Source organism: Myotis nattereri (genome assembly GCF_964212035.1).
Source record: "Myotis nattereri genome assembly, chromosome: 9".
NCBI classification, from domain to species: Eukaryota; Metazoa; Chordata; class Mammalia; order Chiroptera; family Vespertilionidae; genus Myotis; species Myotis nattereri.
Genome location: NC_138084.1, coordinates 30043401 through 30060445, shown reverse-complemented (window position 1 = coordinate 30060445; position 17045 = coordinate 30043401). Strand labels below are relative to the sequence as shown.

At 47.9% G+C, this 17045-nt stretch overlaps 1 protein-coding gene across 5 annotated transcripts in view; it reads right to left on the bottom strand.

Moving 5' to 3' along the window:
• Positions 1-17045, bottom strand: part of SERGEF (secretion regulating guanine nucleotide exchange factor) — a 195231-nt gene that overhangs the window by 153641 nt on the left and 24545 nt on the right. The gene's annotated exons all lie outside the window — the stretch shown is intronic.

Below are 17045 nucleotides of genomic sequence, written 5' to 3'. Positions count from 1 at the left end.
CCTCTGGGACGGAGAGAGAGAGGTTTATGAGGAACTGACTCACGTGATTATGGGGGCTGGCAAGTCAAAAACTGCAGAGCCAATGTCCCCGGCCAAAGGCTCTCCATCAGGAAGAGCTGATGTTCCACTTGGAAAGCAAGTGAATTCTCCCTTACTCAGGGAAGGGTCCGCAGTCTGCCATCTCCAGGACTTCAATTGATTGGGTCAGGCCCACCACACTAGGGAGGGCAATCTGCTTTACTCACTCCACCATGTAAATGTCAATCTCATCCAAAAACACCCTCACAGAAATACTCAGAATAATGTTTACCAAATATCTGGGCAACCTGTGGCCCAGTCAAGTTGACACATAAAACCAACCATCACATCCACTAAGGAGTGAAGAACAGTGAGCCTTTCTCTCTGTGTCCTCACAGCACCTAGTACAGGGCCTGACGCAGAGCAGGTGCTCAGTGTTTGCTGAAAGGAAAAGGAGCTATGGGCATCGCTCTTACCATGCCACCAAGGACAGCAGACACCATCCCATCCAACTCCCCAAAGAGAAAATAAAACCGAGAACAATGAATAACTTTTCCAAGTCACACAGACTACTCAGAAGCAAAGCCGGGCATTCACAATTTGCAACAAATCATTCCTGAGCACTTCCTCACTGCCAGGTGCTGTCCCAGGTGCTAGGGGCCACAGCATTGAACAAAACAGACAAAACTCCCTTCCTTCACAGAACTTATATTCTAGTACGGGGAAGACAGACAATGGACCAAAAAAAAAACCACACACACATAGAACACATCCCCTGGCATATGACTTAGGTGTTAGAGAGGAATGTAAAGTAGGGAGAGGAGACAGGTAGAGCTGGGGAGAGAGGCGGAAGCCCGGGACCTGCATGCAGCTCCCCACTCCCTGTCTGCAGCTTTTCCTCTATAGCAGCGGTTCTCAACCTGTGGGTCGCGACCCCTTTGGGGGTCGAATGACCCTTTCACAGGGGTCACCTAGGACCATCGGAAAACACATATATAATTACATATTGTTTTTGTGATTAATCACTATGCTTTAATTATGTTCAATTTGTAACAATGAAATTGGGGGTCACCACAACATGAAGAACTGTATTAAAGGGTCGCAGCATTAGGAAGGTTGAGAACCACTGCTCTATAGCATCCGCTCTTTCTGAAAGGAAGAATCTTAAATTTAAGAGACCTCAGCCAATGCTAACTACCTCAGGGCTGTGATGAAAAGGGAGACAATACACATGCATGCACTTCGTAAACTCTAAATGGAGGTGCTGGTAACATAGGATGACTATCACTCTTTCTCTAGAGTCAGTTTACAAAGAGCCATCATGTGAGGCTGGAACACGATTCCCGGTCCTGAGGGGCCTGCCCTGGCTGAGTGCAGGGCTTCCTGCGCCTCCACGGGCCCAGCAGCACATCAGCCGCCACTCACACCCAGCAGCCACTTGACACCAGAGAAAACTTCCTGATTGAGGCCAGCACCTCTGCAGATGTTTCCCAAGTCATTTCACATCCAAACGCCAAAGCTTCTTCGCATCCTTTTAAACTCTTATTAATAACACTTTAAAATGCAGATTGCTGCCTAATCTTAGCTGCGTAATTAAAAAATATATAATCTTGCTTCTCTCCCTCCCAGCAAGAATGGAAACTGTACCCCAGGGCTTCTGCAGCGAAGAATCACACCCTGCAGTAAAGCTGGTAGGAGGCGCAAGGAGGGGAGGCAGTGGGGAGAGTTGAAGCCAAGAAGTGAGGCTAATTCCTTAATTTTAGAGAAAATGAAAATGAGGCTAAAGGAGGGAAATGATTTGCCTAAGGACACACATGTATTTTGGCAAAGCCAGAACCAGAATCCCAATTTCCTGCTTCCCAGTAGACTCTGACTTCTGCCTCGTGGTGTGGAGGAAACGCTGCTCACCAGGGCGCATTCGCAGCGCAGAGCCCATCAGTCCGCTGACGTCAGGCCAGGGAAGAGGAGACGAGGAAGACAGACTGTAAGTTCCTGGAGGGTAGGAATCTTACCTATGTGACTCTCCTTATACAGTGAGCACTGTTCACCTGGAGAAACAGCCATAGGTTTCAGATGTTCAAAGGGATTATGGGAACGGGGTTCAAAGTTCTTTACGTTCAACTTAGATTCACAAACTGTCACAGAAAAAAGGGACTCCGTGGCACCCTAACCCAACCATCTGCTTCTAGAAGGGAAAAGCGAGGCCCAGTGAGGAAAGTGACTGATTTATCCAAGGTCACTGAGTGAGTTAGAGGGAAAGCAAGACCAGATCCCAGGCCACCCTGACTTCTAGTACATCCTGTCCACAGCTTCTCAGAAAAACACCCCCAACTCCACAGGTTCTCCCCTCCCTACCTGGAACTGCCGTCCCTGACCCAGACTTCAGTTACTGCCCACTGCAAAAGATCATCAGCAGTTCCCATCTCTGTGAAGTTACAAAACAAGCCAAACACTGCACCCAGCTGTTGGTGAGGCCGAGTTTTCCACTGATGACGATGACTCACAGCGCCCGAGCTGGAGGCAGGAGCTGGGAATGAGACTTAGCAAGGGAAAGCCGCAGTTCGCAGTTCGCAAGCACGCCTGGGCCTGTAGAGGAATGCTTGAGTTCCTTCAGTAAAACCCCAGGACCTGGCTGTGGGAGCACAGCGCCCCCTGCAGACCACCATGAGGCCGGGCAGCAGCAGGGCCAGAGACAAACCATAAACTGGTGCCAGCCATCCTGCCAAGCCCACCAAGATATCAAAGCTGTTATATTAACAAGCCAAGAGATCCCACCCCCCGCCCCCAGAAATATTATTTGCATCCTCAGCTTCCAAAGAGAAACTGGGTTTGGTGCATGGGAGGCCCAGATTAAGAACTTCAAGCTGGGGAGACAAAGGTTGGCCCCAACCTTTTGGGGCCAATAATTCACCCAAGGGCAGGAGCAAGGAGGGGAGGGAGCCTATCCTGGGATGTCAGTTCACGGTCAACTAGTGACATTTCTGGACAAGACTTTGGATGGCTCCTCTCAAATTTCTTCTAGCCCCACCCTTGGGAACTCTCCCAGGGTCCTCCTGAGATGTGGGTATAAGAGACCTATTGGAGACCTAAGAGAGCTGCACTCATTGAATAGGAGAGCTGTTTCCCACCCCCAAACGTCAGGACACTTCAAGGGAGAGAACTGAGCAGCAGAACAAGGTTAGAAGAGTCCATGGAAGTGACGATGTCCACTCCGCTGTCAATGGTTTGGGATTTGCCACTTGTTTCAAGCAGAACCACTAAGCAGAACCAGAGTGACCAAGCACCCACCAGGTAAAGAAAGATAATCCGGAGGCGCGAGTCCCAGTAACTTCAATCAGGGAAGGGGGACGCCTGGGATCAGAGTCCATTGTCAAAGCTGGTGGGCTGTGTGACAAGCACTGACATTATATTCAAATTGTTCATCTGAAGGAGCGGGGCCTTGAGGTTTGAAGGGCCGCCAGTCCAGATCCATGGTGGGACAGACTGTTTCCTTCCACATCTGCTAATTTCCCTCCCACTAGGCTCTCTGCTCCCATCTGCCCCGCAGACCCCAGGAGAAGCCCCTTTTATCAGCACCCACCTCCTGTAAAAACCTAACATGGTTTGAGACTCCCTCTCAGGGCCTTCCCCTTGAGTCACAGTGAGGACCAAAGCCACAGAGCCTTCCTTGGAGAGGCTGACTTCCTCCCAGGCCGAGGACTGGAAAAGGCATCTGCTACACAGGATTTTTCATTTCATAGGATCAGCTCCAACCAAATCAGCAGAGCACTGTTACTATGGACCATCTGTCAGGACCCGGAAACAGCTCTGTTACATAAAGGGGCTGGTGTAATGAAATTTGTTAAGCTGGATTCTTCCTCTAGAGCAGTGGTTCTCAACCTTCCTAATGCCGCGACCCTTTAATACAGTCCTCATGTTGTGGTGACCCCCCCAACCATAAAATTATTTTCGTTGCTACTTCATAACTGTAATTTTGCTACTGTTAGGAATCGTAATGTAAGTATCTGATATGCAGGATGTATTTTCATTGTTACAAATTGAACATAATTAAAGCATAATGATTAATCACAAAAACAATATGTAATTATATATGTGTTTTCCGATGGTCTTAGGCGACCCCTGTGAAAGGGTCGTTCGACCCCCAAAGGGGTCTCGACCCTCAGGTTGAGAACTGCTGCTCTAGAAGAAGCCCTTGAAGTCTCTCTTGGGAGGGACCATGTGGGGCAATGGAGGGGCACAGGGAAAGGGCCCCATGGGGCCCTAATCCTGGCTCTGCATCCGTTAGCTGTGGGACCATCTCCCCAAGCTTCTGTTTTCTCAAATTTCAAATAAGGATGAAATGGTCCTTCCCAGCATTATAATTCCACGACGTAGGATTTTTTTCCCCACCAAAATGGCAAAAAAGTAGGATTATGCTGATATTAGTTTTGTAATAAAAAGAGCAGTGCCTTCATATGTGTGGGCTTAAAAGGGAGAAGTGGGGAATTCAGCCATGGACGCTGGGGCTGGCTGGAGGAAGTGAACAGAGAAGAAACCGAAGGTTGAGACGTCTGCCAGCGCAGGCAGGAAAGGCCCAAGCAAATCTCCAATGATTTCACTGGGAAGCAGAGCTGTTCGTGAGCCCCGGCCTGTGCACGCGGTAATTTCCAGTTTACAGAGTGCTTTCCTAAACAGGACCTTCCTGGAGCCTCACAACACCCTCGAAGCTGACAAGGTGACGCTGCTGGCCTCCATATCCCATTGGGCAAAGTACGGCTAAGACCTGGATAAGGTGGGTCCACGGCTCTTCACCGCTCTTCAGTCTCCTCACATGTGACATGGGAGTGAGCCTTCCTCGGCAAACTATAAGGATGAAGCAGGTGATTTTTTTAAAGGCCTGGTGCAATTCCTAGCACACAGCACATCCTTGATAAATGCAAGGAACCCTTCCCCCACACCTCTGTCTCCTCAGGGTGGGCGGGGACAGCCCCACAGTGGCTCATCTTCAGGCTCCTAGGAAATACTCAAGCTGGAAGGAACATGGTGGCTCCCTGCGTGACCTTCCCTATGGCCCAAGACACCTTCCCAGGAGGCAGACCAATGCGTCAGATGACTCCAGTCCCTAGTGATCGAATGGATTCTAATAATTACCCCAGCTCAAAGGGGATAGGGCTCCCCCAAGAATCCAGAGTACCTCAAAATCAGCCAGAGATAAGAAATGAAGCAAAAAACAAGCATGAGGTCAACAGGAAAGCCTCTCCTCCCCTGCTCCTGTGTATCACCCTCCCCTCCCACACCTCAACCTCACTGCCCCTTCCATTGCTCACAGAATAAAGCCTGAATGAGGACAAGTGGCTATGATACTCGAATGTTTCCAGTCCCTTCTCCTTCTGTCTGGTCCCATGTTGAGCAAAGTGCAGCAGGAATGCCCGGTCGGCTCGGCGTGGCTCAGTGGTTGAGCACTGAACTATGAACCAAAAGGTCACAGTTCAATTCCTGGGTTGTGGGCTCGATCCCCAGTGTGGGGCGTGCATTGGGCAGCTGATCAATGATTCTCTCTCATCACTGCTGTTTCTATCTCTCTCCCCTTCTTCTCTGAAATCAATAAAAATATTTTTTTTAAAAAAAGCGTGCCAGGGTGTACTTCCCACTTCTATACCTTTGTCCTCAGTATTTCCTTCTGCCTGGGAGGTCCTCCCCTCACCTCTGCCTATGCAATAAATGTTTGTTAAATGAAGAGGTGAAGGAATGAAGGAAGGAAGGTGTGACTGAGTGAGTGCCGTAACATATCCCTGTGCGGCAGACAAATTAAGGATTATGATTCTCATTTAACAGATGAGGATATTCAGGCCCAGAGAGGCTAAATGACTTGCCCAGGATCACACAGCCCAGGATCAAGCAGCCAAATCAGAATTCAACCTGGCTCTTGAGGACTACTTTGACCACGTCAGGCTTCCTCCTGAGGTAAAAAGTCGCTCTCATATTAAGAAAAAGCTGATCCAGGATTCCTCAAAATGGGCCACTTTCACCTTGGCACACACCCAAGAGCACTCTAAGGCACTGGCTGGCACTCCGATTACTGAGCGTTCCCGTGAGACAGGCAAGGTCCCTGAGAAAGGGCAAGCACAGTGCCATCTGTCAGGAGCCTAAAATGATGGTGAAATTACAGGCTGGTCACTTTGAGCTCACTTTCAGAGGGTTCCTGGAACAAATCAACCAGCCAGGAAAGAGGAAGAGGACTCCTTGAATGGAGGTGCCAGGGACCCCGAGCCCTTCCCAGACCATCTGTTGAGTTCGCAGCATCCTGCTGCCCCCACCTACTGTGGACAGATAGGGAGGCTGAGGACCCATGGCAAGGCCTTGCAGACAGGCAGAGACAAAGGTGGCCCCAAATCCTGGGGCACCGGGCCCGCTGTCAGCCTCAGTGAACTGAGGCTCTCGGCCTGGGCTTCTCTGAGACGGTGGGAAGAGGGCAGGGCCGCAGCTGGGTCTCCTAGGCACAGTCACTGAAAATGCACAGCTTCCCCATGAAAAGTTAAAGCCATCCCATGGAACTAGCCCCCACTGAGCCTCTCCTCGGCACCAGGGGAGGGCCAGGGATGAATACAACAGACCAAGTTCCTAATCCTGAGGGGCTCGCGGTTGGTGAGGAGAGAGTGACAAGTAAGTAAACAAGAATGGCACTGTGGTTTCAGGCAGTGAGAAACTGATCTCATGAAAAATAAAGCAGGTGGGAGTAGACTGTGGCTGGGACAGACTGGTGGTGGCTATCTGCAGTAGGGTGACATTTGGGCAGAAAGCCATGGGGGTGTGGCAATGGCTGGTGGGGATCAGAGATGAGCACTTGGGCAGAGGGGACCACCAGAGGAAAGGCCTCTTCTCAGACATAAACCTGACCTTACAGGGTTGAGGAGTATGTAATTGGCAGCACCTGGCAGAGCACCTAGTCCATGGCAAGTTCTTGGCAAAGACTGGTTCCCTGCCCTCCTCTGACCCTCTTGGATATTTTTTTTTAAAAATTCGTTCAACAAATTGTGCTAACTCGTGTCTTATTGCAGCATGCCTCTGACAAGGCCCTGGGCCTGCCCATCTGTTGGGTGTAAAAGCTGTGACATGACCCTTGGCAAAGGTTCCGGCACAGCACAGCCTGATGGGAGGGCCTTAGCCTAGATGAGAACAGGGCAGACAGGAGAGCAGAAAAGGCAATGGACACTGCCCTCACTGCAGGTGGGAGGTGGACATCATTAGAACCAGACACTCGAGACACTTGGATCAAGGCAGAGCGTTAACTCCTGTCTCCTTCCCTTCTTACTTCTGGCTCACTGGCCCAGGGCCCAGGCCCTTGTCTCCTGACTCACCCATAGGGCAGCCAGCTAGAGGCCAAACCGATGGCAGTTCTGGTCACAAGCAAGGAGATAACTGGGTATTATTACCTTATGGTGAGACCTTAGGTAGCCCCCTTCCCTCCCTGGGCCTGAGTTCTCCCACCATAAAAGGAGAAAAGGGCCTGGGTGACCTCTGGGGTCCTTGCAGCTCTGACCTTGCTAATTCTGACTCTGGAAGCTGGCCCAACCCCCCTCTCACCCCCAAGGCTTTCTGCCTGCCCACTGCTGCCATCTGGTGGCCCTCCAGGGTCAACTGCACTTGGCTTTAACAGGCCCCTGACAAGCCCCCTTATTCAAATCCAACTATTTCTAAGAGTGAATCCTGCTCCTGCTTCAGCTTGACACACTGCACTTCTCCAAACCGCAGATCAATTGGTATTCACTGCCAAACTCAAAAACCAAAAATAACACCAGAACTTTATCTCTCTAGGAGAGATGACACACTGCAGCTGAGAATCTGACCTCCCTACTCAAAGGGAGGAAATGACCTGCCCAAGGTCACACAGCTGCCTGGCTCCCAGACTAGCTCACAATTCCACTTTACCACAATGCTTAGGGCTGGTGGGCACCCTGGAAACCAAAATTAAGTCAGTCCACAGCCAAGGAAACAAAGCCTTTGAAAGGTGGGAAACAAACTATCAGGATCCCTTGCAAACCTCAAGAAATGGTAAGATAGAGTATGTCAACATGTGAGCAATGCTTGCAGAAATTCACTGGAAATAACAAACTGGCAGCGCCCAGGTTATCTCCTAACCTTGGAGAGCCTCGATCACAAGGACACCTGCAGGTCTTCCATAAGTCAGCCTCCAAGCCACTACCGCAGCCTGAATCCTAGGCTAGGCTCCCCCAAGGACAAGAAAGACACACTGGGGTGGCAGCATGAGTCTGCATGTGCTTCTGCACCACATGAGCTCCTCAGGATAGAGCTATAGCTTGTCTTCTCTACCTTCAGGCCTCTCAGCACCTGGCCAGAGGAGCTCAGTAAAGGTCTACACAGGCAGATCCCTTAGATTCTTATGCAATCATGGGAACTGTCCACCCTTTGTGGACTCAACTGACCAGACTCTTGGCTCTGCCTGCAGCCTTCTCCTGAATCCCATAGTGCAGATCCTGAAAAAAACATACTGTAGGTCACTTGCCTTTTCTGGCCTCTATTATCTCACATATGCAGCATAATTGGGCTCTACTGGATGATCTTAAACGTCCTTTTAATTCTAAAATTCTAGAATTTGAAACCAAATCAGGCCAATCAAGGCTACTCTTCATCTTCACCTGCAGGGCAGATATGAGAAAGGAGAATGTAATCAAACAATACTTCCCTCTAGTGGTTTAATGCTGTCACTACACCCTCACAGCTCTGAGCCCTACCACTAAACTCTATTTAATCCCACCCTGAACTCTGAACAGAAATCGGCTTGCCCAGGTGCAAAGGAGCAGGAGAGAAAGCAAGGACACCAGGCCCCAGGAACCAATGAGGCCTCTGAGCAGGTTCCACACCAGTGGAGAAATTCTCCATCTTTATAAGCAAGTATATCTTGGAGCCCAAAGGACCTTTTGTGACCTCTATCTCCTCTCTTCAGACGAGGAAACCAAGGCTCAGGGACATTTAGAAGGGACTTGACTGAGGTCACAAAGCTGACTCAGAACTGGGCCAAAAATAGATGCCCGCTTCCCTGCCTCCTTCTACAGTCTCTTGCCTCTTTTCCATGCAACCTCCCAACTGAGGCCAGTGGAAGTGACCCGTCAAGGACTCAGACACAGGAATGGGTGGCAAAGAGGCCATCCGTGTACTAAGGGGCAATTTTATTCATTAACTTTAACATTTATGGGGGATATAATAAAACTGAAAATTATATGGTCTGCATAGAAAATATAAAAGAAAAGAAAATCCATTCATAATCCTACCAATCAGAGATAATATTCTGGCATATTTTTTCTAGTCTTTTCTATGCAAACATCCTTTTTTGAAAAATGGAAGTTATGGTGTGGTAAGTTATTATAATGTACTCTTTTCATTTACTATAGCATGAGCATACTTCTGTCACTGACTGCAACTCTAAAACATTCTAGTTAATAGCTATATGTTCCAACATGTGATTGTACCACAGTTTACTTAACTAATCCCCCTACAGTCTCATTTGTTTCCATGCATTTGTCTTTGTCATTATAAGTTAGGTTACAATGGATGGCAATATTCTTTTCTTTTTTTTTTTTTTTTTTTTTTAGGGAGGGAGAGAGGGAGAGGTAGAGGGGGAGAGGGGGGAAGAAGAAGGGAGAGGGGGCAAGGGAGAAAAAAAGATGGCAATATTCTTAATATTTTAACATCCATAATTATTTCCTTAGGCCAGTTTTATGTATACTTATATATGAATGACAAAATTTCAGAGCTGGAATGGCCCTTAGAAATTATTATGTCTACACCTCCTATTGCCCAAATGGGGAAAAGGAGGCCGGAGACTTTTATGTCTTGCCAGAGGACAAAAAGACAACAACAGAACCAAGTCCCAAACTGCCCACCCCTTCAAAGGTGACCTTCCAGAAGGATTTCACACCCTTCCTGAGCACCCTCACCCACGCTGACCTCTCCTTCCTCTGAAACCCTGGTCCTTGTAGTGTCGGGGCCACTCCTCTCACTCTTTGTCACATTCTTTTTTATTCTTCCACTAAATATTTAATTTGTTCAACCAACTATAAGCTTCCTGTAGGTAGTTCTGGATTGTGTGTTCGCTTGTGTTCTGTGGCATAGTGCTATAGACATGTAAGTGAGCATTCCACAAACACCAGCTGAAGAAGCAAGGGGAACTAAGAATCACCTTCCTTATTGCTTGGGAAAGTCACTAGCAAAAGCTGGAGAAAGACGCTTCTTGGAAGAGTAAAGGATGTTCCGTTAATGAGTTAGAATTTGCTGAGACACACACAACTTGGAGTCAGAGCAGCAGCCTTGGGGACAAAAGACCAGGGGTCTGTGCAGCAAGGATAATAAACACCCATCTTGCCAACTTCACATGAGAAAATGGATGTGAAAGCACTTGATGGTGATAAAAGTGGTCCATGAGAGCTATGACTTGCTATCCTCTATAATAAAAGGCTAATATGCAAATCGACCAAACAGTAGAACAACCAGTCGCTATGACCTGCACTGACCACCAGGGGGCAGATGCTCAACGCAGGAGCTGCCCCTGGTGGTCAGTGCACTCCCACAGGGGGAGCACTGCTCAGCCAGAAGTCGTGCTCACGGCTGGCAAGCACAGTGGTGGTGGCAGGAGTCTCTCCCACCTCTGCAACAGCACTAAGGACCCCTCGGGGGATGTCTGCCTGCCAGCTTACATCCATGCGGGGAGTGGGCCTAAGCCAGCAGGCTGCGAGAGGGCACAGGTCATGCTGAGGGACTCCCCGCAGTGCACGAATGTCATGTACCGGGCCTCTAGTGTATTATAAATGGCAATGCAGCTGCTGCTGTGGATCCTGGATTGCCTCCTGACCCTCACTCCTGGGGCACCATCTCCTGGTTTCTATTCCACGCACAAATCCATTAAGGGAATCTATGGCTATGCATTTCAGTGTTTTCTTGAATGGGAACTTCATGTACAGAAGGAACTATTATTCCTGTTCAGGCCCCTGGGTGTGACTGATTAAGTCACCCTCACTTCCTCATCATCTCTAGAGAGAAAGTGACAAGGTGGACAGGGCACTGGACTGAGAGCCACAAGACCTGTGTTCTGTCCTGGCTCCTTCCCTCACTCCCTGTGCTTCCCCCTCTTTAGTCCTCAGTTTCCCCACCTCTAAACTGAGGGGTCAGGCCAGCTGAGCTCTAAGATCCCATCCATTCCTGACATTCTAGGTATTCTAGAATAAAAACAAATGACTTCAATAATAAGTAAAAATTATCCATTTCAAAATAGTCCTTTGGGCTTGGTTTGACTTTCAACCTTTGGATTTTCAAAGTTCTAAAGCACAAACATCATGAATTCCAAACCACCTGCTTTAAATAGAGCCCATGAGGTCAGAATCTCCCTGAGCTCGGCTGAGGTTTCATGACATATGGCCCCAAAGAAGATGGAGTGATATCCACTGTCACCCTATTCTAGAAAGGATCTTGGTGGGGGAAAAAACAAAGAAAAAGAAAAATCAGCATTAGGTGTATATTTATAAACTTGGATTAGTATGAATCAATGGCTAAACTTGAATTTCACTAGTGCTTAGACATCAAATGCAATAAAATATTTCTCAGTCTGTGACACCTGAAGAAAGGAGACTGGTCCCTTCCACATATGTCATGCAATTCCCCACGTTAGAGAAAAGAATAAAAAACATCTCAACTAAAGAATATAACCAAGAACTAGGAGGACAGTGATGGGAAGGAAACGTTTTACTGAAAAGCAGAATGGGATTCTAGCTTAAATGCTGCCATAAAGTCATTTTTTCTCCTCTTGGTTTCAGTCATTTCATTTGCAAAGTTAGAAAGTTTCTTCTTCCATCTGATTCTCTAAAATGTCTAAGGTTCTAGGACTTTTTTAGGTGACACTGAAGAAACCGCAGAATGTCAAGTACTCTGTGTTTGCACTCTTTCAATCCACAGCCCTTGTGAGACCACAAGACTACCTTGGGATTCTGCGTGGCTCAGGGAAAGCTTCAGCATCCCAAAAGCCAAGGGATTCTAGACATGCCCACCAGCACTGCATTAAGGTTCCGAGCTCGTGTAAGTCATTGCTCTCAAAGTTCTAATTAATCACCAGCAACCAGCATTTAGCAGTTTTAAGCGCTCATCTTCCTGCACCCTCCAGGAGAGTTCTGAATCAACCTGCTACCTATCCAGAGACACTCATACCCTCAGAGCCCTCTGCCGGAGAGAGAAGATATGAGCATCTGACCCCCAGAGGGCTCCAGAGTTTCAAAAGACAGAGGAAGGGCATTTGTACTGAACTGGCACAGGAGCCCAGTCCTGAGCTGGATGCTGGACGCATCTCAGTTAGTGCTCAGACAAGGTCAGCAATACCTCTCCATTTTCCCAATGAAAAAATATAAATGAGCTCAGAGAAGTTAGGTTTATTCATCTGTCTGACATTTACTGAGTACCTACCTCGTATGTGCCAAATATTTTCCTACGCACTGAGAATACAATGCCGGGCAAAACAGACGTGGTCCCTGCCCTCATGGAGCTAGCAGTCTAGTGGGAGGGGGAATTAGTCATAGAATGCTACAAAACACAGCACAAAGGAGAGGTTGTAGTGCTCTGAGAACAGAGAAAAGAGAAAAGTGATTTGTCAGAGATGTCAAGGAAAGTCCCCCTGAGGAAGTGATGACTAAGCTGAAGTCTAAAAAAAAAAAGACATAACTAAGTCAACATGTCAACATGAAGGGGTGTGTGGATAAGTGTGCCAAACAGAGGGAACACCAGGTACAAAGGCACAACAGTGGGACATGCATGATGCACTCAAGATACGAAGGGAAGGCCAGAGTGGAGATCAGCCAGAGATCAAGAGCTGGCACAGTAAGAAATGGAGCTGGAAAGGGAAGCAGAGGGCAGACTACAGAAGGCCTTGTAGGGCAACTACGGACTCTGTTTTTATCATAAGAGCAATGGGAAGCCATTGGAATGTGACACAATCGGTTTGGAAGGATCTTCCAACTGAGGTACAGAGAACAGACTGGAGGGGAGAGGAAGTGGGTGTGGGAAGATGAGGACACCAGTCAGAGGCCTCTGTGGATCCAGGCCAGGGGTGACAGCGGCGCTATGGTGGCAACAGAGATGCAAGCGGTGGCACTGCCCACAGCCGCTCAGAGCTGAGATCACACCCAGGCCTGACTACAAAGTCTGTGTTTCTCTCCACCTTGCCATTTATTCACTCATTCAGCAATTAGTTACTAACCATCTACTAAGTGCCAAGCCTCTGCCAGGTGCTGAGGACACAGCCATGAATAAAACAGACACTGCTCTCCTGGAATTTACAGTCAAGACATTAAACAAATAAGAATACAGATAAATGTAAACCATTACAAACTGGGATGCAGAAGGAACAATAGTGTGATCAGATTTTAACACAGAAAATTACCTATCAGGCCACAAAGCTCTTCCAAACTTGATAATATGAAAGGGCCACTTGCCGGCTGCATGTAACGAAAGGCTTTGGGAAACTGCCTGTCAGAGCTGGGATGGAGCATCGGCAGCCCTGGCCAGCTCAGGAGCCCTCAGGAGAAGCTGGTATCTCTAGTTCTGCAGAGACCTTGTTGAAACACAGGTCTAACTGCTACCTCCTCAATATGCTCACATATCCCAACCTCAGGCACCTCTCACTTAAGTGCACACACAGTATTTTACAACTAGTGATCTTTTACACAGATTTGTTCATTTGACCCTCATGGCAGCCCACTTGTAGGATGCAGGCAGGTTTGCATATCCTGCTTGCGAGATGAGGAAACTGAAGTCTAGACAGGTGAAGTGATTTAACCAAAGTCACCAAACTAGGAAGGCACCCAGATCTGCCATCCAGCTCTCACTAGCAGCACCTCAGGCCAGGAAATCATGAATCTGGATAAGATGGCTGCAGGTCTCTGAGCCTGGGTAAAATCCCCCAGGGGTCCCATGAAGTTCCTGAGAACAATGATCAGGGACGTCACGCAGCCTGGAAAAGGTTTCTAGAATGCAGCTCCACCAGCCTGAGACACAGGTACCCTAGCCAACTTTCCCAGATTAGAACAGGTTCGCTGGGACTCTTTCCAAGTGCCTCTGACTAACAGAGAAAAGTATTTTTCCATCGCAAACACTGCAGGCAGGCACCAGACTCCTGAGGGGGGAGGGCAGAGACTGCATCCCGATTCCTGCAGAGACAAACTGTAGTCATCCTGATACCATGTGAGCCGCCTCCCTAAGCACCTACCTCTGGGGATGCCAGTCTTGGGCAGTGTTTCTTGATCTTGGCACAACCAACATTTGGGGCTGAGTATTGCTTTGTTGAGGGGGGCTGCCCTTGCATCGTAGAATGTTTAGCAGCATCCCTGACCTCCACCCACTGGATGCGCGTGGCACCTCTACTTGTGACAACCAAATGTCTTCAGACATGGAAAATGTCCCCTGGGGGACAAAATCACCCGTGGTTGAGAATCACTGGTCTAGGGCCTATGGAGAAGGGGGAAGGCAGAGTCCATTCCCTTCTTCTCATCCTAACCCATCCCATCTTACTGGACAGAGAGCGCGCAAACTCTTCTTTAATCAGCATCACACAATCAGTGCCTTCCCGAAGGAGACTGGGAGCTAATGCGGCCTGCAGGTGGGTCCTGTGAACAAGTCGCCACTGGAGCTTGTGGAAACAACTACCGTCAAATAACTCCTTGTTCCACTAATGAGCTGCTTCTGACCAAGTGAGCCAATCTTGTTCCCGTTAACATGAACGGCCGAGTCTGATGAAACTGGAAGCCCTGGGTGTTTCTTCTCAATGACAGTGGGCCCGGGCAAAGCTTCCACTGCTGCCAGATGGAGCACAGCACTGGCAAATCAGACAGCAGTAGACTCTCATTTACCCAAAACTCAGCACAACCGCCAGGACACGCACACATCCCAGCTCCTAGCCATTCTGGACTTAGGAGAAAGGGGAAAGCGACAAAGTACATAAACAAGCGATCTGAGTTAACAAGTTAATTAAACAGCTGAAACATGACCAAAAAATCACACTCTCAAGTGGAGGTGGGGACCTGAAACTGTGTGACTCAACAGTGTCACAGCGTGGGTTCCAACCTCCCACCCCGAGGGTCGGGCTGTTGGCCCAGAGGTGAAACCAGCATCAGTTACAATGTGCCACCGCTGGAATCAAAGAAGTGGCATCTTTATGTCTTTCATTAGTCAGCTACATAACTAGTTAAAGGGTTTACTGACAGACTCAACCAAACTCACTGCCATTTGGTAGTAAGAGTATTTCACTACACTGCAATTCTTTGCAGACTAACCACAAAACACCCACCTATTACTCATAGGACTGCTAGTTTCTATGCTGCTTCTGCACGCTTTACTTGGCTCCACTGTTGCACGTCTCATACTGCAATGCACTCACATTTCACAACAGGTCTGTCTCCCCCAATGGGCAGTGGGCTCCTTGAGGGCAGGGTTCATATCTAGTATAAGGCATGGTATGTAAACAGACCCTCACCATTTGTATGATGGGTTCATGGATGCATGAATGGTAAGATCTGCCATCTCTATATTCTTAGACTTAAGCCTGTCTACACATTCTAGTGGAAGGGCATGGCCCAGGTCCTCTCTCCTGTTTCTCTAAGGTTTATAAAGAACATTGCTCAATAGGTTCCGATGAAACAATGACTGACTTGCTTGGCCTCTTGAATCCAAAGAGACAAACTGAGGCCTTCTGTTCATGAGCCAGTGAGTCCAAGGAAAAAGGTCAAAAATCTTGGCTGTCCGTCCACCCTGCTGCATTCGTATTCGAATGTGTTCTGCCTCTTTTAGTGAGACACAGTTAGATGCAGAAACCGAATATATTCTTTACTAGGCAGTAGAGATACAGACATGAGCAGGACTAATAGGGCGCTTTCCCTCACAGAGCTCACTGTCTGCAGGAAAAGACAGATATTAACAATTATACAAAGAAGCAGCTATTATGCTCAGTGAGTCTTTTTAAGAAAAATGTAGATGTTGCCAATTTTTAAGTAGTCTGAACCTTTTTAAAGAGAATGATTTTTCCTCCAAATAAATAACACGCTTTCCTTAGAGCGTCCTCTGAAGTTTATTACATGGAAAGTTTATTATACACCTCGGTCATATAGGCCTCTGTTCCACAGTGATTGTCATTTTTTTTAAAAGACCAATTAAAAGCATCACATCTATGAATACTCCTAAGTCTATGTCTGTGTGTTCCAATGTGTGGTATGTGTGACATCCCAAGGATAACCGAAGCTGACCGGAAAACCTATAAAAGCCAGGAAGTACTGGAATAACAGTCACCAGATATTTGGGAGTCTAGAGAGTCAAGTAGCTCATAAGCAGGCGAAGAGCAAGCCAGGGGACTCCTGAGAAGCCCTGAAGTTCAGAGGCCCTGACACGATAATGGATCTTAAGAATTACAAATTACCCACCTACAAGTTACCCACCTGCAGGAACTTTAGAAAGACAGGAAAGAGGAAAGGCCACAGCAAGCAGTGGGGGGGGGGGGGGGGGGGGGGGGGGGAAGAAGCACCTCAAGAACAAAGTCAGAAATATGAAGACCAGGAAAGGAGAGCTGCCCTAAGGGAAGAATGAGAAAAAAAGAAAGACTCAAAGAAAAGATAAAAATGCCAAAAGCTGCCCTAAGGGAAGAATGAGAAAAAAATAAAGACTCAAAGAAAAGATAAAAATGCCAAAAGCTGCCCCGGCCAGTGTGACTCAATGATTCGGCATCTACCTATGAACCAGGAGGTGACCATTGGATTTCCAATCAGGGCACATGCCTGAGTTGCAGGTTCCATCCCCACAGCGGGGGAGGGTGCAGGAGGCAGCCAATCAATGATTCTCTCTCATCATTGATGTTTCTATCTCTCCTTCTCCCTTCCTCTCTAAAATCAATAAAAATATATTTTTAAAAAAATTTTTTAATGTCAAAAGCTGGGTGGCATGACATGAGAAGATAACATCTGAGGGAGTATATGAGATGTCTGAATCAATGTACATAGTTTATTAGG